Genomic DNA, 20,657 nt, shown 5'->3' with positions numbered 1-20,657 from the left:
AGCAGCCGACACATCCTTTTTCTTTCCCATTTTGGCAGAAAATGTAGGCTGCTTAATAATGTGAGAGAGCCTTCTTAAGTAGTCTTGCCTTTCATTGGACACACCTGCCAAACTAATTAGCACAGGTGTCTGCAATTGCTTACAGTGATATAAAGAGCCCTGACACACATCACCATCAATGAGTTTAACTGACAAACAAACAAATTCTTCCCTTATCACTCCTAAACACTTTTTGCATAATAATTTGGAACGCGGTGTACATGTGCTTTTCCACAAAACACCAGTGGTTCACGTAGTGAATCTTACAGTTCTAACTTGCCAACCGTGGTCTGTATGGAATTGTTCAATAAAGGGCCCAAAATTAAGATAACATAGATGGGAGAGGTCTCTATAAATAGGAATTCCTAAGTATTTGATACCCTGTGAGGGCCAGGCAAAGGGAAAGTTGGACTGGATGGAATCCTATATGGATTTGGGGATCGAGACATCGAGGGCCTCAGACTTCGCTGCATTGATTTTAAAATTTTACCATGTAACAAAGTGATCTATTTCAGCCATAACAGCAGGGATGGATATATGTGATTGAGTGATATATACTAGGACATCATCAGCAAATAGAGAGCACTTGTACTCGGTGCCTCCCACCTCAATCCACCTAATATTGGTGTTATGGCGAATTGATGAGAGCAGGTGCTCCGTCACTAGGATGTATAAGAGAGGGGACAGAGGACATCCCTGCCTTGTCCCATTGGTGATTGTGAAAGGTGATGAAAATGTTCTGACGCACCCCCTGGGCCTTGGGACACCCGGAGCCGGACCCTTTTTGGTGGATGCTGGTGGTTGTAGTCTTCGTGGCGGCGATCCGGTTCCGTGGCTCAGGGCGGTCAAACCAGTGGCGGAACTATTTATGTGGTTTTGATGTTTAAATGTCCGACTACGCCACCCGTGGATTGCGGTCAGAGTGAACCGCCGCTACAGGGCAGACCGCTAAGGCTGGTGTTGTGGGTGCAGCAGAGCGTAGCATAACTCCCCACGGAAGGAGTATAGCCTCAGGGCAGTGTATGCGGAGGATGGGGGTGATGGTGCAGGGCAGCAGGAGTAACGACACGGAGTCAGTGATGCAGTTCAGGGCCTTTACTCACAGTTCTTATTATCCAGACCACGTCTGCAGGTAACGGCTGCCCACGTCGTACTGTGCTCACCAGGTGAGGGGCTCAGACAACTCCCAGATAACTTTGGAGCGCTTCACAGGACCCCCTTTGTGTGTCCTTTGTCTGGCCTTTCTTACCAACACTTCTGTCCGGCTGCCTCGGGCCTCCTCTTGGTAAACTTGGCGCCAGTTTCCCTGACCCTATGTGGTGCCTTCCTAGCGGGTGGAGCAAGGGGCTGCGCCACATAAAATGTCAGAGCCTCCGGTTTCTAGCTGAGGGTCGTTTCCTGCCTCCACTAGTTCGGGGACCGGTCTCCCCCTTTGGCCTGACCCCTCCACGCAGGTGGATTCGGGCGTGCGGTGGCGACTCGCCCGTCCGCACCCCTGGGATCCCTTCATTCCTCGTTCCTGGAGCCTTCTCCGCTCCTCTTCCTTCCTTCTCCCTCTTGCAGGCCTGGGCCTCTGTTACTAGGCCCGCCTCCAGAGCAGAGCTCATGCAGAGCCCCTGCTCCCTGCCACTTCTGCTCAGACTTCTCTGCACTGAACTAAGATGGTGCCCACCTTTTATACTCCCTTCTCAATGCACCCAGGAACTGCTTCCTCCCTGCTCCTGCACTGCAGGGTTCCCCTTCCTCAGTGTTCCCTCCCCCCACTCCAGCCAGGGACAGGGACTGTCGTGCCCATCTCAGGGGCATATTGGTCGCCCTGCCCCACGGCAATGTGGTGTAATGCATGCAGGTGTCGGGTCCTGATCCACACTCCATCCTTATCTGAGAGTGAGATATCACACCTCTGGGTGAGGTGCAATACGTCTGTAGCAACCGAGCCCTCGGTGCTACAGTTCCATTTATCTTCAGCCTAGGTGACGTATTGTGATACAGGGCCGTGATTTTGGCTATAAAAGGGTCCCCTAGACCCCTACCCCAAGCTTTTTAAGAGAATCATATATGGCGTGCCAGGAGACTCTATGGAATGCTTTCTCAGCATCCAACGAGAGTATCTACTTACAAATTTTTAACTGCATCTAGCCCAGGAAATACTTTGTGCCTAGTAGCAGTGTCTGCTAGTCAGCGGATTATCCCGGCTGTTAAGCAAGCTACACCACCTGTAGTTTGGACACTTAATTTTTTCAAAGGAAATGCTTCGGGACCACGGGATACTTAGTGAAGAGCATCAGGAGGCACCCCAAGGAATAGGGGCTGGGACTGGCACTAGGATGCCTTGCGGTGGACAGCCGAGCTCGATCCTTATAAAAGCTTTTTAACTGCAGCAGCTTTAGTGGACGCTACTGGAGCTGGAATTACGCGGCTGCTGGCATGAGACTTGCCCTCCAATAGATCCTTGTAAATGGATTTAAAGTGTATTCATTCAAATTAGAGGGACAATTTAAATTAAAAAGCTTAGAGCTGCCTCCACCACAGGGGGGCTCTCTCGACCCACCAGCGGACAGGCACCAGTATTGGGAGAGGGGGGCTGGCCGTCAGGGTTCACCGCGGCTCTGGCACAAACCCGGCGACACGGAGGTGGCACGGGCAGGAGCGAACTGGCCGTCTCGGCTTCTCACTTTTTGGATTTTAGAAGGGCATGACATGCCTATATCTGTGTCTCCCCCTCCTTTTACTCCTCCACCTCTTTTCTTTTCGCATGACTATATGTACTTGTCACTTTTCCATGTGTTAGTTGTGTCTTCTGAGCATTTTGTCAGCTTTTGGACACCTTTGAAGGTGTTTTCTATGTGTTTCTATGTGTTTTTGTTTGCCTGCCATTGGTTTTAACGGTGTTCGAAGGTGTTCGACGAACAGTTCGACGAACAGTTCGGCGAACACACGGGTGTTCGACGAACCGAACCGAACTCGAACACTACGGGGGTGGCTCAACACTAATCATGACTACTGGGTTGCCACACTCTTAGATCCCCCAAACTTTTCGATCAACCTTTTCATTTTAATAAAGACCAAAAAAATGGTCATTTTTGAAATTATAAGCATTAGCAGGTTGTTAGAAACTGAAATCAAACAGTTTTCAACTCAAAACTTTATTCTAGGTGATGTTACATTTTCACATAGGACCCCTTGTTCGAAAGGAGCTTCTGAACTCTCTCGTCCATTGAATTTGTCAGGTTTTGGATGGTTTCTGCTTCAATTGTTTTGCATGAGGACAGAATACCCTCCCAGAGCTGTTGCTTAGATGTGAACTGCCTCCCGCCATCATAGACACTCCTTTTAATGATGCTCCAAAGGTTCTGAATGGGGTACAGGTCAGGGGAGCATGGGGGTCACACCATAAGTTTGTCCCCTTTTATGCCCATATCAGCCAGAGATGCAGATGTTTTATGTGCAGCATGAGATGGTGCATTATCATGCAGAAAAATGATCTTGCTGTGAAATACACGGTTCTTCTTCTTGAACCATGGCAGGAAGTGCTGTTTGAGAAAATCCACATACATTATGGAGTTCATCTTTAGCGCCTTCAGGGATCCTAAAGGGGCCGACAATCTCTCTCCCCATGATTCCAGCCCAAAACATTACTCCACCTCCTCCTTGTTGGCGCTTTAGCCGTGTTTGCGTGGGGTGTACATCAACCAGCCATCCTCCACTCCATCCATCTGGACCATTGAGCGCTGCACGGCACTCATCCGTAAACAAAACAGTTTTGAAATCAGTCTTCATGTAATGTTTGGGCCACTGGAGCCGTTTCTGCTTGTGTGAAGTGGATAGAGGAGGTCGACAGGATGGCGTATGCACAGCTGCAAACCTCTGAAGGACCCTGCATCTTGTTGTTCGGGGGACGTTGGAGGCACAAGCAGCTTCAAAAACTTGTCTGCTGCTATGACAAGGCTTTTTTGCCGCTGCTCTTTCAACCTGACGTAATTGCCTGTAGGAAAGACTCCTCAATTTGCCCTTATCAGCACGCACACGTGTGTACTGTGAATCAGCTACATACTTCTTGATTGCCAAGACACTTCATCCTGATCATCGCACAATGTTGATTGTAGTCATGCCTTGACCTAAACACTCCACAATTTGTTGCTTCTCAGCAGCCGACACATCCTTTTTCTTTCCCATTTTGGCAGAAAATGTAGGCTGCTTAATAATGTGAGACAGCCTTCTTAAGTAGTCTTGCCTTTCATTGGACACACCTGCCAAACTAATTAGCACAGGTGTCTGCAATTGCTTACAGTGATATAAAGAGCCCTGACACACATCACCATCAATGAGTTTAACCGACAAACAAACAAATTCTTCCCTTACCAATCCTAAACACTTTTTGCATAATAATTTGGAACGCGGTGTACATGTGCTTTTCCACAAAACACCAGTGGTTCACGTAGTGAATCTTACAGTTCTAACTTGCCAACCGTGGTCTGTATGGAATTGTTCAATAAAGGGCCCAAAATTAAGATAACATAGATGGGAGAGGTCTCTATAAATAGGAATTCCTAAGTATTTGATACCCTGTGAGGGCCAGGCAAAGGGAAAGTTGGACTGGATGGAATCCTATATGGATTTGGGGATCGAGACATCGAGGGCCTCAGACTTCGCTGCATTGATTTTAAAATTTTACCATGTAACAAAGTGATCTATTTCAGCCATAACAGCAGGGATGGATATATGTGATTGAGTGATATATACTAGGACATCATCAGCAAATAGAGAGCACTTGTACTCGGTGCCTCCCACCTCAATCCACCTAATATTGGTGTTATGGCGAATTGATGAGAGCAGGTGCTCCATCACTAGGATGTATAAGAGAGGGGACAGAGGACATCCCTGCCTTGTCCCATTGGTGATTGTGAAAGGTGATGAAAATGTTCTGACGCACCCCCTGGGCCTTGGGACACCCGGAGCCGGACCCTTTTTGGTGGATGCTGGTGGTTGTAGTCTTCGTGGCGGCGATCCGGTTCCGTGGCTCAGGGCGGTCAAACCAGTGGCGGAACTATTTATGTGGTTTTGATGTTTAAATGTCCGACTACGCCACCCGTGGATTGCGGTCAGAGTGAACCGCCGCTACAGGGCAGACCGCTAAGGCTGGTGTTGTGGGTGCAGCAGAGCGTAGCATAACTCCCCACGGAAGGAGTATAGCCTCAGGGCAGTGTATGCGGAGGATGGTGGTGATGGTGCAGGGCAGCAGCAGTAATGACACGGAGTCAGTGATGCAGTCCAGGGCATTTACTCACAGTTCTTATTATCCAGACCACGTCTGCAGGTAACGGCTGCCCACGTCGTACTGTGCTCACCAGGTGAGGGGCTCAGACAACTCCCAGATAACTTTGGAGTGCTTCACAGGACCCCCTTAGTGTGTCCTTTGTCTGGCCTTTCTTACCAACCCTTCTGTCCGGCTGCCTCGGGCCTCCTCTTGGTAAACTTGGCGCCAGTTTCCCTGACCCTATGTGGTGCCTTCCTAGCGGGTGTAGCGAGGGGCTGCGCCACATAAAATGTCACAGCCTCCTGTTTCTAGCTGAGGGTCGTTTCCTGCCTCCACTAGTTTCGGGGACCGGTCTCCCCCTTTGGCCTGACCCCTCCACGCAGGTGGATTTGGGCGTGCGGTGGCGACTCGCCCGTCCGCACCCCTGAGATCCCTTCATTCCTTGTTCATGGAGCCTTCTCCGCTCCTCTTCCTTCCTTCTCCCTCTTCCAGGCCTGGGCCTCTGTTACTAGGCTCGCCTCCGGAGCAGAGCTCATGCAGAGCCCCTGCTCCCTGCCACTTCTGCTCAGACTTCTCTGCACTGAACTAAGATGGTGCCCACCTTTTATACTCCCTTCTCAATGCACCCAGGAACTGCTTCTTCCCTGCTCCTGCACTACAGGGTTCCCCTTCCTCAGTGTTCCCTCCCCCCACTCCAGCCAGGGACAGGGACTGTCGTGCCCATCTCAGGGGCATATTGGTCGCCCTGCCCCACGGCAATGTGGTGTAATGCATGCAGGTGTCGGGTCCTGATCCACACTACATCCTTACCTGAGAGTGAGATATCACACCTCTGGGTGAGGTGCAATACCTCTGTAGCAACCGAGCCCTCAGGGTGCTACAGTTCCATTTATCTTCAGCCTAGGTGACGTATTGCGATACAGGGCCGTGATTTTGGCTATAAAAGGGTCCCCTAGACCCCTACCCCAAGCTTTTTAAGAGAATCATATATGGCGTGCCAGGAGACTCTATGGAATGCTTTCTCAGCATCCAACGAGAGTATCTAATTACAAATTTTTAACTGCATCTAGCCCAGGAAATACTTTGTGCCTAGTAGCAGGGTCTGCTAGTCAGTGGATTATCCCGGCTGTTAAGCAAGCTACACCACCTGTAGTTTGGACACTTCATTTTTTCAAAGGAAATGCTTCGGGACCACGGGATACTCAGTGAAGAGCATCAGGAGGCACCCCAAGGCATAGGGGCTCGGACTGGCAGTAGGATGCCTTGCGGTGGACAGCCGAGCTCGATCCTTATAAAAGCTTTTTAACTGCAGCAGCTTTAGTGGACGCTACTGGAGCTGGAATTACGCGGCTGCTGGCATGAGACTTGCCCTCCAATAGATCCTTGTAAATGGATTTAAAGTGTATTTATTCAAATTAGAGATACAATTTAAATTAAAAAGCTTAGAGCTGCCTCCACCACAGGGGGGCTCGCTCGACCCACCAGCGGACAGGCACCAGTATTGGGAGAGGGGGGCTGGCTGTCAGGGTTCACCGCGGCTCTGGAACAAACCCGGCGACACGGAGGTGGCACGGGCAGGAGCGGACGGAACGTGTCGGCTTCTCACTTTTTGGATTTTAGAAGGGCATGACATGCCTATATCTGTGTCTCCCCCTCCTTTTACTCCTCCACCTCTTTTCTTTTCGCATGACTATATGTACTTGTCACTTTTCCATGTGTTAGTTGTGTCTTCTGAGCAGTTTGTCAGCTTTTGGACACCTTTGAAGGTGTTTTCTATGTGTTTCTATGTGTTTTTGTTTGCCTGCCATTGGTTTTAACGGTGTTCGACGAACAGTTCGGCGAACACACGGGTGTTCGACGAACCGAACCGAACTCGAACACTACGGGGGTGGCTCAACAATACTGGGCACCTGCTGAAAGCCTGGCCCCTTCACGGCCCCGGGTGCTTTTAACGCCATCATTTCCACACGGCGAGCTGCGGAGTCAATAAGCACTCCTAGCCGTGGCAAGGAGCTCGGTGTCAGGCCTGCGTTAAGGCGGCGGGGTAGCGTACTTAGCTGCCAACTGGCTCAGAGGCCTTGGGGCTTCCATCATCTAAGTTACTTAAGGTCGGTGTCCGGCAAGGCGCTGTTTCATGCTAGCCGAGCTGGGCAGTAGGTAAAAACGTCATCAAAATGGTCTACAGCACCCGGTGTTCCCAGGAGGTCTCCCATCCAAGTACTGTCCGAGCCCAGCCCTGCTTTGCTTCCGAGATCAGATGAGATCAGGCGTATCCAAGGTGGTATGGCCAGTAGAAGCTGCTCGATCCATCGCCCGGCCAGCCTTTCTCAGGATCGCTTGGTGGCGAGCAATCTGGCCGTGACGGGGAGGTCTCCAAAGGGTCCATGCAAAGGCTGTGCCGTCATTACAGGTGTGGTTCCTTTAGCAGTGATTCACCCGCCGTATCAGGTGTCTTCAAAACTGTCTCGGCGCAGGGTCTCCTGCAGGCTAAACCCTTCATCGCGGTAATGTGACAGAAAGAGCAAGCTGGACCCGTAACTTGGGGGCGGAGCGAGACGTCCAGGGGTGAATGAAGGAAGAGGGTGAGATGGTTGCCAGTGACTTTGAGCTGCTCTTCAGGGGGGAGGGTCATGTTGCCTGCAAAGGTCTTCTGATTGGGGTTACCGGTGGTTGCCTCCAGCCACGCGGGAGACGCTGGTCCTGGTGAAAAGGAGCCTAGTATTAAAAGTAAAGAAGCAACAATGCTGGAGGCCCACGGTGATCAGAAGGATGCTGATATTTTCCAGAGATGAAATAGCGCAAGAGAGAAAGCAAATGAAAAAAAGAAAAGAGAATGAATGTGTGCACTTGTGAAAGGGAATGGAAAAAAGGCATAGAAGAGAGTGCCCCCTGCTGGTGGAAGGAAGGAAAAAGCAAAAGCCTACAGCACCTGGTATTCCCAGGTGCTCTCCCATCCAAGTACTAACCAGACCTGACCCTCCTTAGCTTCCAATATCAGACGAGATCAGTCGTGTTCATGGTCGTGTGGCCGTAGGCAGAGACAAGCCTCTCACTTGCTGCTTTTCTACTTTGACGTCTGTCTGCCGGCTGCCCTTTCCAGTGCTCAGCAAGACCAGGTCCTTTTGTGCTTTCCCTTCTCTTCAATTTTTTTGCTGGCTTCCTTAAAAGGTCGTGTAGACACAACGCCCCACTCAGAGCCGCTGAGCTCACTGATCGGCTGCAGCGCTGTCGACGGAATGTCAGCTTCACGGCCAATGCCACAGGCCGGGAGCAGAGGCGAGACTCACCGCTAGACCCGGGTAGGGTGAGTAGAGCGCGGTTAGTTGCTTTCTAATAGGCTGCAGCCAGGAATTAACTTTTAATGAAAGGGAACAATCCCTTTGACTGTCTGCAGCGCGCCACACCTAGGAAGCGCACTCTCACACACAAGCCAGCATGCACACGTGCTCACACGTGACAACACCCCCTATCTGCCCCTACAATCTCTCCGTCACCATGCGTCAGACTCTCCTGCCTGTTTTATGATTTCAGGGCACTAGCAGGAATCACCCCCCCCCTCCCCAATTCCTTCCGCACCTCCCTTGCACTGAGGTTAGCTCTTTGGCAGCCGTCTGGCTTGGTTACACAATCTTCTTTGCAGAGAACCATGTTACTTCTGTTGGCCCTCACTAGGCGGCCGGCATCCAAAACCTTCCCTGGGCACCTGCTGAAAGCCTGGCCCCTTCACGGCCCCGGGTGCTTTTAACGCCATCATTTCCACATGGCGAGCTGCGGAGTCAATAAGCACTCCTAGCCGTGGCAAGGAGCTCGGTGTCAGGCCTGCATGAAGGCGGCGGGGTAGCGTATTTAGCTGCCAACTGGCTCAGAGGCCTTGGGGCTTCCATCATCTAAGTTACTTAAGGTCGGTGTCCGGGAAGGCGCCGATCCATACTAGCCGAGCTGGGCAGTAGGGCAAAAGTCATCAAAATGGTCTACAGCACCCGGTGTTCCCAGGAGGTCTCCCATCCAAGCACTGTCTGAACCCAGCTCTGCTTTGCTTCCGAGATCAGACGAGATCAGGCGTATCCAAGGTGGTATGGCCAGTAGACGCTGTTCGATCCATCGCCCTGCCAGACTTTCTCAGGATCGCTTGGTGGCGAGCAATCTGGCCGTGACGGGGCGGGCTCCGAAGGGTCCATGCAAAGGCTTTGCCGTCCCTACAGGTGTGGTTTGTTTAGCAGTGATTCACCCGCCGCATCAGGTGTCTTCAAATATGTCTCGGCGCAGGGTCTCCTGCAGGCTAAACCCTTCATCGCGGTAATGTGACAGAAAGAGCAAGCTGGACCCGTAACTTGGGGACGGAGCGAGACGTCCAGGGGTGAATGAAGGAAGAGGGTGAGATGGTTGCCAGTGACTTTGAGCTGCTCTTCAGGGGGGAGGGTAGTGTTGCCTGCAAAGGTCTTCTGCTTGGGGTTACCGATGGTTGCCTCCAGCCACCCGGGAGACGCTGGTCCTGGTGAAAAGGAGCCTAGTATTAAAAGTAAATAAGCAACAATGCTGGAGGCCCACGGTGATCAGAAGGATGCTGGCATTTTGCAGAGATGAAATAGTGCAAGAGAGAAAGCAAATGAAAAAAAGAAAAGAGAATGAATGTGTGCACTTCTGAAAGGGAATGGAAAAAAGGCATAGAAGAGAGTGCCCCCTGCTGGTGGAAGGAAGGAAAAAGCAAAAGCCTACAGCACCTGGCATTCCCAGGTGGTCTTTGTTAAATGGTTAATTATGGAAATTCATTTGAAATGTTAATCGATAATCATTTTTCTGAGTTCTATGCCTCAGCCATCGTGTCTAGTTGACATGCGCTATTTGTGTGTGTATTTTTGGTTCACTACCATATGTAGAACAGGTGTCCATACGACTGGCTATAAAAGCCCATGGTACAGAAAGGGGGGGCTCTCTTGCTCTGCCCACTCCACAAGACACAGAATCTTCATGCTGAGAAGCAGATGACATGTAGGCCTGGACACATGCTGGACAAAGACATGATTTACCAGCCAGGATCCAAGGAAAGATGGGTGAATCTCAACAATTAAGCTAATTATGGACAAATGGACAATTACTTTATAACTAATTATTGTATATACCTGCTGCAATCTGATTCTTTTTAATGGACAATCCAAGAATAAATAGATACATTTTTTTATAAGAATATCGTGATATTGATACTTTGAGAAGTCCTCAGTAGAAAAAAATAATACAGGAAGAGTATTATTTTACAATGGTGAGCCAGCCAGTCCTGTTTTTTTGTTTTTTAAATTAAGTAAGTGAATTTCTTCCGTGAACAAGGGGGAAGTCCTGACGAGCTGAACAGCTGTTGTTCACGTGTCAGTAAATTCACTAGTTTGTCCCGAGAAGCAGAAAGGACCTACAGACTGAGGAAAGACAGGAAGCAGAGGTACTAACAAGGAACAGAATCACACAGGAAAAGAATCAGACGAACTGAAGACAGGACGTGCTGATAAAGAGAAGCCAAGGAATCTTAAGGTAAGCAAAATATGGATATAATTTCTTGTTTTGCTAAACAAAGTAATATTAATTTCAAAGTTAATGTAGGAGATGACATAGAAGTTTTGTGGCTCACTTTATACAAAAAATGTGAATTGCAGAATTTACAGTTAACTTTTAAATTGGTAAATAGAGACAAACAGAAATTGAGAAATATTCTACATTTGGTAGATTTTTTTCATAGTCTTGTGTTAGAGATTTCTAAGCAGGAAAATAATGTAGAAGTGTCAGACGGTGATACTGATTCTGACTGTAATGTGGAAAATGAACAAGAAGTAAGACACGTGTCTGTAACTGAAGGTGACCTTGGGTCTGACCAAGAGACGGACATACAGAAACCTGACATGGGAGGAGACATGACTGACATACGAGAAACCGATATACTAGGTGATGTGGGAGGAGACGTGAGTGACGTAGGAGGAACGGACGTACAAGAGCCACTAAAAATATCAGAGAATTCTGGAATTACCCAGGCTCAACTTCAAATTAAAATGAGGAAAAATTTGCTGAAATTATACAAAATCATGCCAAAATATGATGTCAAAATCCATGCCTGTAAAAATTCAGAGACATTTGAGAGCTTCTCTGATAAGTTTGATTTATCCAATGAGGAGAGGAATCAATTATTTAAAATATGGATTCCTGTGACATTGTCCAGACGTTTACATTTAATGCCCTGTGAAAATGACTCTCCTAATGGATGGGAAAATGATTCGGACAGATTAAGATATTTGATTTATTGTGTCACAAAGGATTTTCCCAACATAGAAGATCTGCAGAAACTAAGGATTGGTAGGAAGGAATGTACATATACATTCATGTCCATATTTGAACGGTTGTACAAAGCTCTCATCAAAAATGGAAAAGTACAAAATATGATAACAACTTTTGTACAAAAATTCAAATTCCTAAATTCAGTTTCCCAAGTTATGGCATCACAAAAAAATTCATTATTTGAATGTGCGCAGATGCTGGATTTTGTTAGAAAACATGAGAATCGTGAAAAGAAAATAAATCAAGCTAAATTTATAAAACCAGGAAAGGTAAAATCTTACCAAAAGCCAATATCAAACTCTCCTAGACTGAGTCATCCCCATAGTGAACTCTATCAAATACGCAGAAGATTTCATATATGTTATAAGCCATATCAGCCAGTGCAAAGATCCATCTCTCCACAGAATGAGTTAATTCTCAGTCAGAACTGTGATTCTCTAAAAGGGAAAATTGCTGAAACTGATGGACAGAGACAGGTGAGACGACCAACTCACAGTGACGTCATGGAATGTGGACAGAAGAACAGGCAGTTCTCTGAGGTTTTGAAGGATAGAAAAATGTCTTTCCTAAATAGGGCGTTCCTGGAGATATTTGAGAGAGACAGAAGATTTGGTTTAGGGAGTGGCTAAGGAAAAACTGTAATTACAATGTTGTATCAAAATGTAATACAATGTCTCAATATTTATTTATAATCTTATACAGTAAAATTGTAGTTACATAGTTTCTAATAGATCACAAATATATATATATATATACATATATATATATATATATACACTTGTCTAAGTAGAGATTGCGTATAATTGTATTTATATATACGGTTATAAAATATATATATATTAATTAATAAATTAGAACTTCATATATATAAATTTAAGTAGCAATATTTTGAATTACATTAGAACCAACCAATATATGTATAAGATATTTAAATAATTCTGTTTCTGTATGAATTTGATATTTAATTTTATTTTCTTATATTTCCTTAGAGTTTTCATTCCAAAACAGGATTTGATCAAAGAACTCTAAAATGGATTTATTTCTTTATTCACACAGGAAGTGAAAAAATTGCATGATTTTATGTGTATAACATTTTAAAATAATAACAATATATCTAGTTGAACTATAATATATATGTAATACTTATTAATTCTTTTGTGTTGCTAATATTTTCTGTGCATGAAGTGTTCGTGCAAATTAAAGTAGCTTTACAGCATGACGTGTGACAGCTGCGGCCTTTGAACTTTGAGCTAATAGTATAGGATCCCATTCATTCTATTTTCAACTGATGTAACTTAAGACCGGACAGCCAGTGAAAAAAGAATCTAAGACAAGAGTTTTTTCAAGTGTCTGAAATTCCAGTGACTTACTCTCATATTATATAATATGTACTTGGGGAATATTCAAAGAAATATAAAGATATTCAATTGATATGGCAATGCGCATTAATAAATTGAGATACAACAATTTTGGGTTAAATATATATATATATATATCTAAAACTTCATATGTGGAATGTTTGAGTTGAACAGATCTGTGAATGTCAGAGTGAAGGTGACAGATGAGTAAATCAGCAGCTGCTAAGTGTGATTGATGTGACAGAGGCCTCGTATGTTTGTATGTTTGAAAAAATAAAAATGTTTCTTTATGTGAAGGTACAAAAATATATTTAATTCTGAGGAAATTATAATACATAATTAGGTATTATCTACATATATATATTTCTATATTTCTTTAATAATTATTATTTCTTGATTTAACTAGTAGTGGATAAGGGCAACCACACATCAAAATGGTTTACAAAGCAAATTTATATTTAGAATAATTTTCCACATGATAATATTCTTGAATAACTATAATATTATTTTTAATGGTTACCTAAATAGGTACACACCTCTCTTTAGTCAAATCTATGCTACTCATCGATATGAAATTTATGCACAATATTTCTAGAAGAATAATTATTTTTAATTTGGTTCTGATATATACAGAAATTTTATAAAATAATATTTTTGGTATTAAGGGGGAAAATGTGTTTTTGATCCTGATTACATAATCACTTTTGATCAATACTTATTTTCCACACATTTTAATAAAGAAGAAATAATAATAAGGTACTATGGTATAATTAAGAAGGGTATTACATGCAAAGTTGCATAATTTAATATTTTTTGGTGGTACAAGGTTATGACAAACATGAAATCATCCAGATAATGGAGATATAAGGGTATTTTTTATGGAGAATCTAATTACTCTGCATTTGTCATTAAAATTTAAAGGCCTTATTTTTATTTTTATTCTTATTTTTACTCTTAATTTTATTTTTCATTTTTAAAATTTTATTCTTACTTTATACTTCTTATTTTTCTATTTTTTCATTTTTTAATTCTCATTTGATTTTATTTGAGTTCAATATCTCAATTGAGAAAACACATTAATATTTAATAAAGTAATGTCTAATACAAGAGTATTGCTTCAATAAATATATATTGCTAAGGAAAAAAATGTTTACATTTTCTGAGTAAACACAACAATTCATTCATTCATTTATTCATTCATTCATTCATTCATACATTCATATATTTATTCATTTTGGTTCAGGAGTATACATTCTTTGATATTATTGGTTTAATAAAGATATAAAAACTTGTTTTTTCAAAATACACTGACACCTATGGGTTGGAAAAGGTAATTACACCTATGACATAAAAATGTTCTATCATATGGAGAACTTGATTGATAATGAATTATTATCTATTATTGTTTATTATTCCAAACATAATTTATTTTAATATTTTGATAATAATTAGATGGATATTACTGATTGCTATGGTACGCTGTGATATTATAGGTTAGGAAAAACTGCCAGATTTGGTATCAGATTAGGGAATGAAGACTTCAATCAAGACATCGCAATTATGAATTCTATCTTAATAAAGACTTTTAATTTTTATAAATCAAAGAGATTCTCAAAAGTTACAAGAAGAAGCAACTGATATCCGGAAGTCTCAGAAGGTAACAGGTGTGAATGCTGAGTGTTATAATAGACTGTGTCCATTACATACAATACAATTCACACCACTGATCACCAGGACGGCAGAGGACGATGATCCTATATGTACTGTGTTGTGTTCAAGTTTCATCACGTTCCAGTGGTTTCTTATCACCTGCAACGCTTCAATGAAAGCTGGTGAACAGGTAATACCTGGTATATGTGTCCTGTATATAAAGGACTGAGTACTGGTTATGGTGCTATATAAAGCAGGAAAGTGTCAAGTTAACCCTTGCTTTACTGACCAAAGACGTCACATCTGTTCCAAAAGTGACAAGAGACAAGTGCGGACACACGGAAGATTCCAAAGACGATCCAACGTAAGTCCAGGTGACACTGCACAGATATTAAAGCTACATTTCATCCATGGACTTTGTTTTCTTATCAACTGACACACATGATCTTTCTAATAAAGAGTACAGTTTATGGACTGAACAATAATGAACACAATTATGGACTCTACAATATCTACATGCTGTAATTTATTTCAAAGGAGTTTTCATCTAAAGACTGTGTTATAAAAGAACCAAGAAGAAGACGAGACGACGACCCGATGACATCAAATGATGACGATTGAACCCGCGATTGCTTCAATTTAGATATAGGGAAGTATAATTATACATATTAAATGAATATTAGTCACGGCTTACCATAACATGAATTCACATCATTATATAGCAATAATCCGATATTGATACTATTATTACTATTATTATTATTATGGAAATTTAATGATATTGCCAAGGAAGAAGGAAAGAAAAAATGATTGATGAATGTATCTTCTTTTGAGAAATTTCAGTTAAAGTCCTTTTATTCTCAAAAAAGGGGGAAATGTTAAATGGTTAATTATGGAAATTCATTTGGAATGTTAATCGATAATCATTTTTCTGAGTTCTATGCCTCAGCCATCGTGTCTAGTTGACATGCGCTATTTGTGTGTGTATTTTTGATTCACTACCATATGTAGAACAGGTGTCCATACGACTGGCTATAAAAGCCCATGGTACAGAAGGGGGGGGCTCTCTTGCTCTGCCTACCCCACAAGACACAGAATCTTCATGCTGAGAAGCAGATGACATGTAGGCCTGGACACATGCTGGACAAAGACATGATTTACCAGCCAGGATCCAAGGAAAGATTAAGCTAATTATGGACAAATGGACAATTACTTTCTAACTAATTATTGTATGTACCTGCTGCAATCTGATTCTTTTTAATGGACAATCCAAGAATAAATAGATACATTTTTTTATAAGAATATCGTGATATTGATACTTTGAGAAGTCCTTAGTAGATAAAAATAATACAGGAAGAGTATTATTTTACAGTCTCCCACCCAAGTACTAACCAGGCCCAACCCTGCTTAGCATCCAAGATCAGATGAGAACGGGCGTGTTCAGGGTGGTGTGGCCGTAGGCAGAGACAAGCTTCTCACTTGCTGCTTTTCTACTTTGACGTCTGGCTGCCGGCTGCCCTTTCCAGTGCTCAGCAAGACCAGGTCTTTTTGTGCTTTCCCTTCTCTTCAATTTTTTTGCTGGCTTCCTTAAAAGGTCTTGTAGACACAACGCCCCACTCAGAGCCGCTGAGCTCACTGATCGGCTGCAGCACTGTCGACGGAACGTCAGCTTCACGGCCAATGCCACAGGCCGGGAGCAGAGGCGAGACTCACCGGTAGACCCGGGTAGGGTGAGTAGAGCGCGGTTAGTTGCTTTCTAATAGCCTGCAGCCAGGGATTAACTTTTAATGAAAGGGAACAATCCCGTTGACTGTCTGCAGCGCGCCACACCTAGGAAGCGCACTCTCACACACAAGCCAGCATGCACACGTGCTCGCACGTGACAACACCCCCTATCTGCCCCTACAACCTCTCCGTCACCATGCTTCAGACTCTCCTGCCTGTTTTATGATTTCAGGGCCCTAGCAGGAATCACCCCCCCTCCCCAATTCCTTCCGTACCTTCCTTGCCTTCCTTGCACTGAGGTTAGCTCTTTGTCAGCCGTCTGGCTTGGTTACACAAGCTTCTTTGCAGAGAAACATGTTACTTCTGCTGGCCCTCGCTAGGCGGCCGGCATCCAAAACCTTCCCTGGGCACCTGCTGAAAGCCTGGCCCCTTCACGGCCCCGGGTGCTTTTAACGCCATCATTTCCACACGGCGAGCTGCGGAGTCAATAAGCACTCCTAGCCGTGGCAAGGAGCTCAGTGTCAGGCCTGCGTGAAGGCGGCGGGGTAGCGTACTTAGCTGCCAACTGGCTCAGAGGCCTTGGGGCTTCCATCATCTAAGTTACTTAAGGTCGGTGTCCGGCAAGGCGCCGTTCCATGCTAGCCGAGCTGGGCAGTAGGTAAAAACGTCATCAAAATGGTCTACAGCACCCGGTGTTCCCAGGAGGTCTCCCATCCAAGTACTGTCCGAGCCCAGCCCTGCTTTGCTTCCGAGAACAGATGAGATCGGGCGTATCCAAGGTGGTATGGCCAGTAGAAGTTGCTCGATCCATCGCCCGGCCAGCCTTTCTCAGGATCGCTTGGTGGCGAGCAATCTGGCCGTGACGGTGCGGGCTCCGAAGGGTCCATGCAAAGTCTGTGCCGTCCCTACAGGTGTGGTTTGTTTAGCAGTGATTCACCCGCCGCATCAGGTGTCTTCAAAAATGTCTCGGCGCAGGGTCTCCTGCAGGCTAAACCCTTCATCGCGGTAATGTGACAGAAAGAGCAAGCTGAACCCGTAACTTGAGGGCGGAGCGAGACGTCCAGGGGTGAATGAAGGAAGAGAGTGAGATGGTTGCCAGTGACTTTGAGCTGCTCTTCAGGGGGGAGGGTCGTGTTGCCTGCAAAAGTCTTCTGCTTGGGGTTACCGGTTGTTGCCTCCAGCCACCCGGGAGACGCTGGTCCTGGTGAAAAGAAGCCTAGTATTAAAATTAAATAAGCAACAATGCTGGAGGCCCACGGTGATCAGAAGGATGCTGGTATTTTGCAGAGATGAAATAGCGCAAGAGAGAAAGCAAATGAAAAAAAGAAAAGAGAATGAATGTGTGCACTTGTGGAAGGGAATGGAAAAAAGGCACAGAAGAGAGTGCCCCCTGCTGGTGGAAGGTAGGAAAAAGCAAAAGCCTACAGCACCTGGTATTCCCAGGTGGTCTCCCATCCAAGTATTAACCAGGCCTAACTTTGCTTAGCTTCCAAGATCAGACGAGATCGAGCGTGTTCAGGGTGGTGTGGCCATAGGCAGAGACAAGCCTTTCACTTGCTGCTTTTCTACTTTGAAGTCTAGATGCCGGCTGCCGGCTGCCCTTTCCAGTGCTCAGCAAGACTAGGTCTTTTTGTGCTTTCCCTTCTCTTCAATTTTTTTGCTGGCTTCCTTAAAAGGTCTTGTAGACAGAAGGCCGCACTCAGAGCGGCTGAGCTCACTGATCGGCTGCAGCGCTGTCGACGGAACGTCAGCTTCACGGCCAATATCACAGGCCGGGAGCAGAGGCGAGACTCACCGATAGACCCGGGTAGGGTGAGTAGAGCGCAGTTAGTTGCTTTCTAATAGCCTGCAGCCAGGGATTAACTATTAATGAAAGGGAACAATCCCTTTGACTGTCTGCAGCGCGCCACACCTAGGAAGCGCACTCTCACACACAAGCCAGCATGCACACGTGCTCGCACGTGACAACACCCCATATCTGCCCCTACAACCTCTCCGTCACCATGCGTCAGACCCTCCTGCCTGTTTTATGATTTCAGGGCCCTAGCAGGAATCACCCACCCCCCCCCAATTTTTTCCTTGCCTTCCTTGCACTGAGGTTAGCTCTTTGTCAGCCGTCTGGCTTTGTTACACAAGCTTCTTTGCAGAGAAACATGTTACTTCTGCTGGCCCTCGCTAGGCGGCCAGCATCCAAAACCTTTCCTGGGCACCTGCTGAAAGCCTGGCCCCTTCACGGCCCCGGGTGCTTTTAACGCCATCATTTCCACACGGCGAGCTGCGGAGTCAATAAGCACTCCTAGCCGTGGCAAGGAGCTCGGTGTCAGGCGTGCGTGGTAGCGTACTTAGCTGCCAACTGGCTCAGAGGCCTTGGGACTTCCATCATCTAAGTTACTTAAGGTCGGTGTCTGGCAAGGCGCCGTTCCATGCTAGCCGAGCTGGGCAGTAGGGCAAAACGTCATCAAAATGGTCTACAGCACCCGGTGCTCCCAGGAGGTCTCCCATCCAAGTACTGTCCGAGCTCAGCCCTGCTTTGCTTCCGAGATCAGACGAGATCGGGCGTATCCAAGGTGGTATGGCCAGTAGACGCTGCTTGACCCATCGCCCGGCCAGCCTTTCTCAGGATCGCTTGATGGCGACCAATCTGGCCGTGACGGGGCGCGCTCCGAAGGGTCAATGCAAAGGCTGTGCCGTCCCTACACGTGTGGTTTGTTTAGCAGTGATTCACCCGCCGCATCAGGTGTCTTCAAAAATGGCTCGGCGCAGGGTCTCCTGCAGGCTAAACTCTTCATCGCGGTAATGTGACAGAAAGAGCAAGCTGGACCCGTAACTTGGTGGCGGAGCGAGACGTGCAGGGGTGAATGAAGGAAGAGGGTGAGATGGTTGCCAGTGACTTTGAGCTGCTCTTCATGGGGAAGGGACGTGTTGCCTGCAAAAGTCTTCTGCTTGGGGTTACCGGTTGTTGCCTCCAGCCACCCGGGAAACGCTGGTCCTGGTGAAAAGGAGCCTAGTATTAAAAGTAAAGAAGCAACAATGCTGGAGGCCCACGGTGATCAGAAGGATGCTGGTATTTTGCAGAGATGAAATAGCGCAAGAGAGAAAGCAAATGAAAAAAAGAAAAGAGAATGAATGTGTGCACTTGTGAAAGGGAATGGAAAAAAGGCATAGAAGAGAGTGCCCCCTGCTGGTGGAAGGAAGGAAAAAGCAAAAGCCTATAGCACCTGGTATTCCCAGGCAGTCTCCCATCTAAGTACTAACCAGGTCCAACCCTGCTTAGCTTTTAAGATCAGACCAGATTGGGCGTGTTCAGGGTGGTGTGGCTGTAGGCAGAGGCTAGCTTCTCACTTGCTGATTTTCTACTTTGACGTCTGGCTGCCGGCTGCCCTTTCCAGTGCTCAGCAAGACCAGGTACTTTTGTGCTTTCCCTTCTCTTCAATTTTCTTGCTGGCTTCCTTAAAAGATCTTGTAGACACAATGCCCCACTCAGAGCCGCTAAGCTCACTGATCGGCTGCAGCGCTGTCGACGGAACATCAGCTTCACGGCCAATGCCACAGGCCGGGAGCAGAGGCGAGACTCACCGGTAAACCCGGGTAGGGTGAGTAGAGCTCGGTTATTTGCTTTCTAATAGGCTGCAGCCGGGGATTAACTTTTAATGAAAGGGAACAATCCCTTTGACTGTCTGCAGCGCGTCACACCTAGGAAGCGCACTCTCACACACAAGCCAGCATGCACACGTGCTCGCACGTGACAACACCCCCTATCTGCCCCTACAACCTCTCCGTCACCATGCGTCAGACTCTCCTGCCTGTTTTATGATTTCAGGGCCCTAGCAGGAATCACCCCCCCTCCCCAATTCCTTCCGCACCTTCCTTGCCTTCCTTCCACTGAGGTTAGCTCTTTGTCAGCTGTCTGGCTTGGTTACACAAGCTTCTTTGCAGAGAAACATGTTACTTCTGCTGGCCCTCGCTAGGCGACAGGCATCCAAAACCTTCCCTGGGCACCTGCTGAAACCCTGGCCCCTTCACAGCCCCGGGTGCTTTTAACGCCATCATTTCCAGACGGCGAGCTGCGGAGTCAATAAGCACTCCTAGCCATGGAAAGGAGCTCGGTGTCAGACCTGCGTGAAGGCGGCGGGATAGCGTACTTAGCTGCCAACTGGCTCAGAGGCCTTGGGGCTTCCATCATCTAAGTTACTTAAGGTCGGTGTCCGGCAAGGCGCCGTTCCATGCTAGCCGAGCTGGGCAGTAGGGCAAAACGTCATCAAAATGGTCTACAGCACCAGCTGTTCCCAGGAGGTCTCTCATTCAAGTACTGT

The 20,657-nt window shown here is 46.2% G+C and overlaps 7 pseudogenes; all 7 read right to left on the bottom strand.

Annotated features, from left to right (window-relative positions):
- Positions 1–7,472: 7,472 nt before the first annotated feature.
- Positions 7,473–7,592, bottom strand: LOC141267309 (5S ribosomal RNA; annotated as a pseudogene).
- Positions 7,593–8,213: 621 nt separating this feature from the next.
- LOC141270257 (5S ribosomal RNA) lies at positions 8,214–8,332 on the bottom strand (annotated as a pseudogene).
- A 932-nt stretch (positions 8,333–9,264) lies between these two features.
- On the bottom strand, positions 9,265–9,384 carry LOC141269700 (5S ribosomal RNA; annotated as a pseudogene).
- Positions 9,385–17,021: 7,637 nt separating this feature from the next.
- LOC141267484 (5S ribosomal RNA) lies at positions 17,022–17,141 on the bottom strand (annotated as a pseudogene).
- A 621-nt stretch (positions 17,142–17,762) lies between these two features.
- LOC141268016 (5S ribosomal RNA) lies at positions 17,763–17,881 on the bottom strand (annotated as a pseudogene).
- A 928-nt stretch (positions 17,882–18,809) lies between these two features.
- LOC141267691 (5S ribosomal RNA) lies at positions 18,810–18,929 on the bottom strand (annotated as a pseudogene).
- A 621-nt stretch (positions 18,930–19,550) lies between these two features.
- LOC141268456 (5S ribosomal RNA) lies at positions 19,551–19,669 on the bottom strand (annotated as a pseudogene).
- Between the last annotated feature and the right edge of the window lie 988 nt (positions 19,670–20,657).

Source organism: Phyllobates terribilis, unplaced genomic scaffold (assembly GCF_046119375.1).
Source record: "Phyllobates terribilis strain yellow unplaced genomic scaffold, ASM4611937v1 Scaffold_4__5_contigs__length_816908805, whole genome shotgun sequence".
Classification (NCBI taxonomy): Eukaryota; Metazoa; Chordata; class Amphibia; order Anura; family Dendrobatidae; genus Phyllobates; species Phyllobates terribilis.
This window is presented reverse-complemented; position numbering and strand designations above follow the sequence as displayed.